Source organism: Psammomys obesus, unplaced genomic scaffold (assembly GCF_907164565.1).
Source record: "Psammomys obesus unplaced genomic scaffold, mPsaObe1.curated_primary_1811, whole genome shotgun sequence".
Taxonomy (NCBI): domain Eukaryota; kingdom Metazoa; phylum Chordata; class Mammalia; order Rodentia; family Muridae; genus Psammomys; species Psammomys obesus.
This window is the reverse complement of record NW_026585609.1, coordinates 6,312,702-6,320,725: the sequence shown is the minus strand read 5'-3', so window position 1 is coordinate 6,320,725 and position 8,024 is coordinate 6,312,702.

The window sequence follows — 8,024 nt, the reverse complement described above, 5'->3', positions numbered from 1 at the left end:
GAAACCCAGAAACAGGGCAGCTGTCCTCAGGACTTCCCTGGGTGAGAGGAGAACGCTCTCGACTAACAAAGACCACAGTTACCATTCAGGTCTTTATCCCTGAGGTGAGCAGCAGCAACTCCTGAAAAAAAAAACGCCAGCCATCCAGGGACTATACCCAAAAGGCTGAGAAGACTTCCTTCAGGAAAAACCAGCTTTCTGCCAAGGGGATTCTCTCCACCACAGGATTCCCAGAAACCACCAGAAAATAACCCCAAACACCTAAGATAGCCCAATGGGTAGAGGCCAGCGTAAAAGCTTAAGCAACAAAAGACAGAGCAATATGGCATCTCCAGAACCCTGTTACCCAGGGGCAAGTAGCCCTGGACACCCCAGCATAACTGAAATCCAAGAAGATGACCTAACAACTATGCTCATGAAGATGATAACAGAGGAAACAAATGAGATACGTAAAGACATAGAGGAAGACAAACTCAAACAGAATATTGCCATCCGTAAAGAAATAGAGGAAGTTGCAGCCAAACAGTTTATGGCCTTTAGAAAGGAAATGCTTAAAGCACTGAATGAAATAAAAGAAACAGAGGTTGGTTCAACCAAACAGCTGAAAGAAGTGATGGAAAAACAGGAAAATACAACCAGAAGGTGAAGGAAATCAACAAAATGGCTCAAGATCTGAAGATAGAATTGGAAAAATTAAAGAAAACACAAATGGAGGAAATTGCAGAAAGAACTTAGGGAAGAAAACAGGAACTACAGAGGTTAGCATAACCAATAGACTACAAGAGATGGAAGAAAGAATCTCAGGTATGGAAGATACAATGGAAGAAATTGATGTATCTGTCAAAGAAAATGTTAAATCCAAAAAATTCCTGACATAGACCGTCCAAGAAATCCAAGACAATATGAAAAGACAAAACCTAAGAATAATAGGTATAGAGGGAAAAGAAGACTCCCTTTTCCAAGGCCCAGAAAATATTTTCAACAAAATCATTGAAGAAAATTTCCCCAAGTTAAAGGAGAAGCCAATAAGAATACATGAGGCCTACAGAACACCCAACAATTTGACCAGAAAAGAAAATCCTCTTGCCACGTAATAATCAAAACAGTAAGTATACAGAACAAAGAAAAAATACTGAAAGCTGCAAGGGAAAAAGGCCAAGTAACATATAATGGCAAACCCATTAGAATTACACCTGACTTTTCAACAGAGACTATGAAAGACAGAAGGGCCTGGACGGATATCATGCAGACCCTAAGAGAACACAGATGTCAGCCCAGGCTACTATACCCTGCAAAACTCTCAGTCCTCATAGACGGAGAAAACAAGATATTCAATGACAAAAACAAATTTCAACAATACCTACACACAAATCCAGCATTACAGAAGACACTGGAAGGGAAAATACAACCCAAAAAAATTAGCTTCTTTCAAGAAAACACAGGAAATAATTAACCCTACTACAGTAAAACAAAAAGCAACCAAGCACACAACCTTATGACCACAGCCAACATCAAAATCAAAGGATCTAACAGCCACTGGTCATTAATCTCTCTCAACATCAATGGACTCAACTCTCCAGTAAAAAGACACAGATTAACAGAATGGATACGTAAACAAAACCCAGCAATCTGTTGCATACAAGAAACACACCTAAGGCGCAAAGATAGACATTACCTGAGGGTAAAGGGTTGGAAGACAACTTTCCAAGCAAATGGACCCAAGAAGCAAGCAGGAGTAGCCATTCTAATATCTGATAAAATAAACTTTCAACCAAAATTAATAAAAAGAGATGGGGAAGGACACTTCATACTCATCAAGGGAAAATTCCACCAGTAAGACATCACAATCCTGAACATCTATGCCCCAAATACAAGAGCACCCATATTTGTTAAAGAAATATTGATAAAATTTAAACCACATATAGATTCCCACACATTAATAGTGGGAGACTTCAACACCCCACTCTCAACAAAGGACAGGTCAACAAAACAGAAATTAAACAAAGAAACGATGTCTCTAACAGAGGTCATGAATCAAATGGACCTAACAAACATTTACAGATCTTTACACCCAAACACAAAAGAATTTACCTTCTCAGCACCTCATGGGACCTTCTCAAAAATAGACCATATAGTTGGTCACAAAGCAAGTCTCAACAGATACAAGAAGACTGAAATAATCCCTTGTATCTTGTCTGATCACCATGGAATAAAGCTGGACCTCAACAACAACAGAAATAGCAAAAAGCCTACACACACATGGAAACTGAACAACTTGTTACTAAATGACAGCTGGGTCAGGGAAGAAATAAGGAAAGAAATGAAATTCTTCCTAGAACTCAATGAAAATGAAGACACAACATACCCAAACTTGTGGGACACAATGAAAGCAGTGCTAAGAGGAAAGTTCATAGCACTAAGTGCCTTCAAGAAGAAATTTGAGACAGCTCATTCAAGCAACTTAATGGCCCACTTAAAAACCCTAGAAAAAGAAGAAGCAGACACACCAAAAAGGAGTAGACGGCTGGAAAGAATCAAACTCAGGGCTGAAATCAATTAATTAGAAACAAATAAAACAATTCAAAGAATCAATGAAACCAAGAGCTGGTTCTTTGAGAAAATCAACAAGATCGACAAACCCTTAGCCAAGCTAACTAAAAGGCAGAGAGACACCACCCAAATCAACAAAATCAGAAATGAAAAGGGGGACATAACTACAGACACTGAGGAAATCCAAACAATCATCAGGACATACTTCAAAAGTCTATATGCCACAAAATTTGAAAATCTAAATGAAATGGACCATTTTCTTGATCGATTTGACTTACCAAAGCTGAATCAGGACCAGGTAAATCAACTAAATAGTCCTATATCCCCCAAAGAAATAGAAGTGGTCATCAAAAATCTCCCATCCAAAAAAAGCCCAGGACCAGATGGCTTCAGCGCCGAATTCTACCAGACCTTCAAAGAAGAGCTAACTCCAATTCTCTTCAAACTATTCCACAAAATAGAAACAGAAGGAACATTACCAAATTCATTCTATGAAGCCACAGTCATCTTGGTACCTAAACCTCACAAAGATTCAATAAAGAAAGAGAATTTCAGGCCAATCTCCCTTATGAACATTGAGGCAAAAATACTTAACAAAATACTTGCAAACCGAATACAAGAACACATCAAAGATATTATCCACTATGACCAAATAGGCTTCATCTCAGGTATGCAGGGGTGGTTCAATATATGGAAATCCATCAATGTGATCCACCATATTAATTAACAAACTGAAAGAAAAAAAACCACATGATAATCTCCCTAGATGCTGAAAAAGCATTTGATAAAATCCAACATCCATTCATGTTTAAAGTATTGGAGAGATCAGGGATACAAAGCACATATCTAAACATAGTAAAGGCGATATACAGCAAGCATATAGCCAACATCAAACTGAACGGAGAGAAACTTAAAGCAATCCCACTGAAATAAGGGACAAGACAAGGCTGCCCACTCTCTCCATATCTCTTCAACATAGTGCTGGAAGTCCTTGCTAGAGCAATAAGACAGTTGAAGGAGATCAAGGGGATACAGATTGGAAAGGAAGAAGTCAAATTATCACTATTTGCAGATGATATGATAGTATATATGAGTGACCCCAAAAACTCTACCAGGGAACTCCTACAGCTGATAAACACCTTCAGCAAAGTGGCCGGATACAAAATTAACTCAAAAAAATCAGTAGCACTCCTCTATACAAAAGACAAAAGGGCTGAGAAAGAAATTAGGGAAACAACACCATTCACAATAGCCACAAATGACATAAAGTACCTTGGTGTAACCCTAACCAAGCAAGTCAAAGACTTGTATGAAAAAAATTTCAAGTCTCTGAAGAATTAGAAGAAGATATGAGAAGATGGAAAGATCTCCCATGCTCATGGCTTGGCAGGATTAACATAGTAAAAATGGCCATCTTACCAAAAGCAATCTACAGATTTAATGCAATTCCCATCAAATTGCCAACACAATTCTTTACAGACCTGGAAAGAAAAATTCTCAACTTCATATGGAATAACAAGAAACCGAGAATTGCTAAAACAATCCTCTACAATAAAAGATCTTCTGGAGGTATCTCCATCCCTGATCTCAAGCTGTACTATAGAGCAACAGTTATAAAAACTGCATGGTACTGGCATAGAAACAGAATGGTGGATCAATGGAATCGAACAGAAGACCCAGAAATAAACCCACACACTTACGGACACTTGATTTTTGACAAAGATGCCAAAACCATACAATGGAAAAAAGATAGCATCTTCAACAAATGGTGCTGGTCTAACTGGATGTCTACATGTAGAAAAATGAAAATAGATCCATACTTATCACCCTGCACAAAACTGAAGTCCAAGTGGATCAAAGAACTCAACATAAAACCAGACACATTAAATCAGCTAGAAAAAAAAGTGGGGAATACCCTAGAACTCATTGGTACAGGAGAAAACTTCCTGAACAGAACACCAACAGCACAGGCTCTAAGAGCAACAATCAATAAATGGGACCTCATGAAACTGAAAAGCTTCTGTAAAGCAAAGAACACCATCATCAAAACAAAGTGACTGCCTACAGATTGGGAAAGAATCTTCACTAACCCTTTATCTGACAGAGGACTCATATCCAGTATATATAAAGAACTAAAGAAGCTGAAAAGCAGCAAACCAAGTAATCCACTTAAAAAATGGGGAACAGAGCTAAACAGAGAATTCTCTGTAGAGGAATATCGAATGGCAGAGAAGCATTTAAAGAATTGAAATGGAGAAAAGAAGAGGAGACGATGTTTTAATGGGATCCATTACCACACACATGAGACCAACTCCTCACGGTCCCAGTTGCTTTGCTCTCTGGCCTCTGCCGCGCCATCATGTACTGGTTCTGCTGGATTTGTTTCAACTCAATTCAAAGCACCTCTCTGATGACTCAGTGCAGTTACGCCTGAGCTCAGAGACACAATGTTTTAGTCTGACGCCATAGCTGCCCCCCCAATACAGCTGTGCCATAGTCCTTCCCTTGCTGAGAAAGAATAACTGTTGTGTGCTGCCATTTTTCTGCGTCGCCGTGCTCTACATGGATGCCCTTGGTCGGTGCCCTCAGGAGCCTGAACAAGGCTGAAAAGAGACGAATGGTTCTTATCTGGTTCTTTGCAGGTCACACTCCAAGTCACGGTCCAGCTTCTGACTGAAGACGAAGCCTGGTTACTCTGGTTAATCTGAAATCACCGACAGCAGAGCTGGGGGGCACTGGCGCCTCATGGGCGTGTTAAGCAAACATGGAGGGAATGGCTCCGGATTTGATGTGCAACTCAAAGACCCAGAAAAATGACAGGATAACGTTTCCTCATCCTGTCAGCTTGATTTTGTTGTACCGACAACCTCAGCTGGCATCATGGACCATGAAGAAGCAAGATAAAAACATATAAGAGGGTGCTGGAGAAATGGCTCAGCGGTTAAGGCCGCTGGTTGATCTTCTCGAGGACCTGGGTTCAGTTTGCTCGATGGCTCCCAATTGTCTGTTTACTCCAGTGTCAGGGGATCTGATACTCTCTTCTGGGCTCTGTGGGCACTGCGTACACACGCTGCATACATAATACATGCCTGTTTCCATATCTCCCCTAACACCTCCCACAAAAGAAAGTGAAAATTAAAAAAAAAATCGCACAGGACAGAAAATCCTGGATCCTTTTCTGTCAGTGTAATTATTGCCAACATAAGTAAGTAAGTAAATAAATAAATAAATAAATACACTCCAGTAGAAGGAAGGAAGGATAATTCTAGATGTTTTTACCCACAAGAAGTTGAAATAGAAAAGGCACATATTCATCCTAGCATGGTAGCTGTAAGACAGAGATAACGATGAGAGAAAGGCAGAGTCAAAAGTTAACAGTGGCCTGGCCTGGTGCACATGCCTTTAATCCCAGCACCAGGGTTTGAAGTCAGCCTGGTCTACAAAGCGAGTTCCAGGAGCGTCAGGAACCCTGTTACACAGAGAAACCCTGCATCAAAAAAAAGAAAAAAAGAAAAATTGAACAGAAAATTAACGATTTGTGAGCCAGGGAGACGCTCAGCAGGGTGCTTGCTGCTAAGCCCTCGGACCTGAGCTCAGTCTCTGCAGCCCACATGGCGGAAGGAGAGACCCGACTCCAGCAAGCCGTCCTCTGACCTCCCCGTCTCCAAGGCACACAGGCTCCGTTACACAGACACAATCCAAAGTCAATGGGAGAGAGCTCAGTTGTGAGACGTCTCTCGTAGATCGCCTATGAAGACACTTGGCTAAGGTCTTATCAATTACTCGGCCCCAAATAAAACATGTGTCGCATTTCCAACATGACGTCAGAAAAAAATAAAACCAGAACACTGACAGGTTGCAACAAAGTTAGATGCTAGTTTAATATATGTAAATATATTCATGGCCTCCAATAGTTACGTAAACATGTTAGAAAAACATTGGTTGATGGGGTGGGTGACAGCAGCTTTGATGAAAAAACAAAACAAAACAAAACAACAAGCCAAACCTGATGGTTTTAGATATCTAAGAGCCTGCTGTGAACCAGCACTGAGACTCCATGGCCAGAGCAGTCTTGGTACCATTGGGAAGTCGAGGCTAAGACACGTGCTGGTCTCTCTGACTGTGGGCATGCCCGTTGCTGTACACTGAATATTGAATCCAATTATCTGCATCTCTCTTGCACATGGGGGCTGTTTTTAGAATCGGAGGTGCACAGTGTGGCAGATGGGGCTGGAGACGTTCATCCGGAGAGAAGAGGGGAGGAGAGAACGCCATGGGCATGCCGTCGTCATCAGCCAGCGTTTGCTGTGTGCTTATTCGCTGCCAGGCTCCGCCTACCACACTGTAGTTGTGTAAATAAATACATAGGAACACTTAGGCGTCATTATCAGACATCCCTCCCGCAAATCATTTAGTGCCGAAGACACTGAGACACCAGGAGACTGAGTACTGTCCATCAGGTCAAAGCTGCCAGGCAGTGGGGCTGGCGGCCAGGGTGGCCTGGCTGTCTCAGATCCGGGCGTGACAGCAGTGGGCTGCCTCCTGGCTGATAACCACTGCAGAGCAGGCGCCCAGTGGCCAGCCATGTCCGGGAGCCGAAGTCTAAAGTGGCTTCCTGTGAAGCTGAGCTAGGGGTGTTCAAGTTCAGCGACACTCAGTTGAGGCTGTCATGGGGTTCTGTGTTTGCTAATGATGGCCTAGGTAATCTCAAAGGGTCGTGCAGCTCTTAGAGTTTGAGGCCTGACCTGCTACGTTGGCTGATACTGATTGCCAATTAACAGGACCTAGACACAAACATTGTTCGGCCCCGGCTGGCCTGAAACTTGAAGGCCTCCTGCCTCAACATCCTGAGTGCTGGGATTTCAGTGTGTACCACTATGCCTGGCACCATTTCTAGTATCAGAAACTAAATATCACGTGTTCCCAAATCAGAACCATTTTTACCTATTGTATAATATACCAGTTAGAACAAATAATGAGTTTTTCAAAAGCGACGGTCTAATCAGCGGTTAGAGAGACGGCTCTGCTACTAAGAGCACCAGCTGTTCTTTCAAAGAACCCAGATTTGTTCCCCAGCACCAACATGGTGGCTCATAACCACCTATATTCCAGGGTCCAGGGAATACAACACCCACTTCTTGTCTCCTTGAATACCAGGCACACGGCTGATGCACACTTCCATTCACGCAGGCAAACACTCATACACATAAACTAAAATAAATCTTTTCTTTTTAAAGGCAAGTTTATTCAGGAAGTGGCTGTGTGTGTGAACATAGGTCCCAAATCTACCTCCTCAGGACAGGATTTTGGGGGTACTTACATGATAAAGAGGCAGCAATGGTGGTGGCTCATGCCTGTGATCACGGAATTCTAGAGGCTGAGGCAGGAGGATTTCCCTGAATATCAGGATACTCCGGGCTATAGTTTCACACACACACACACACACACACACACACACACACACACACACACAC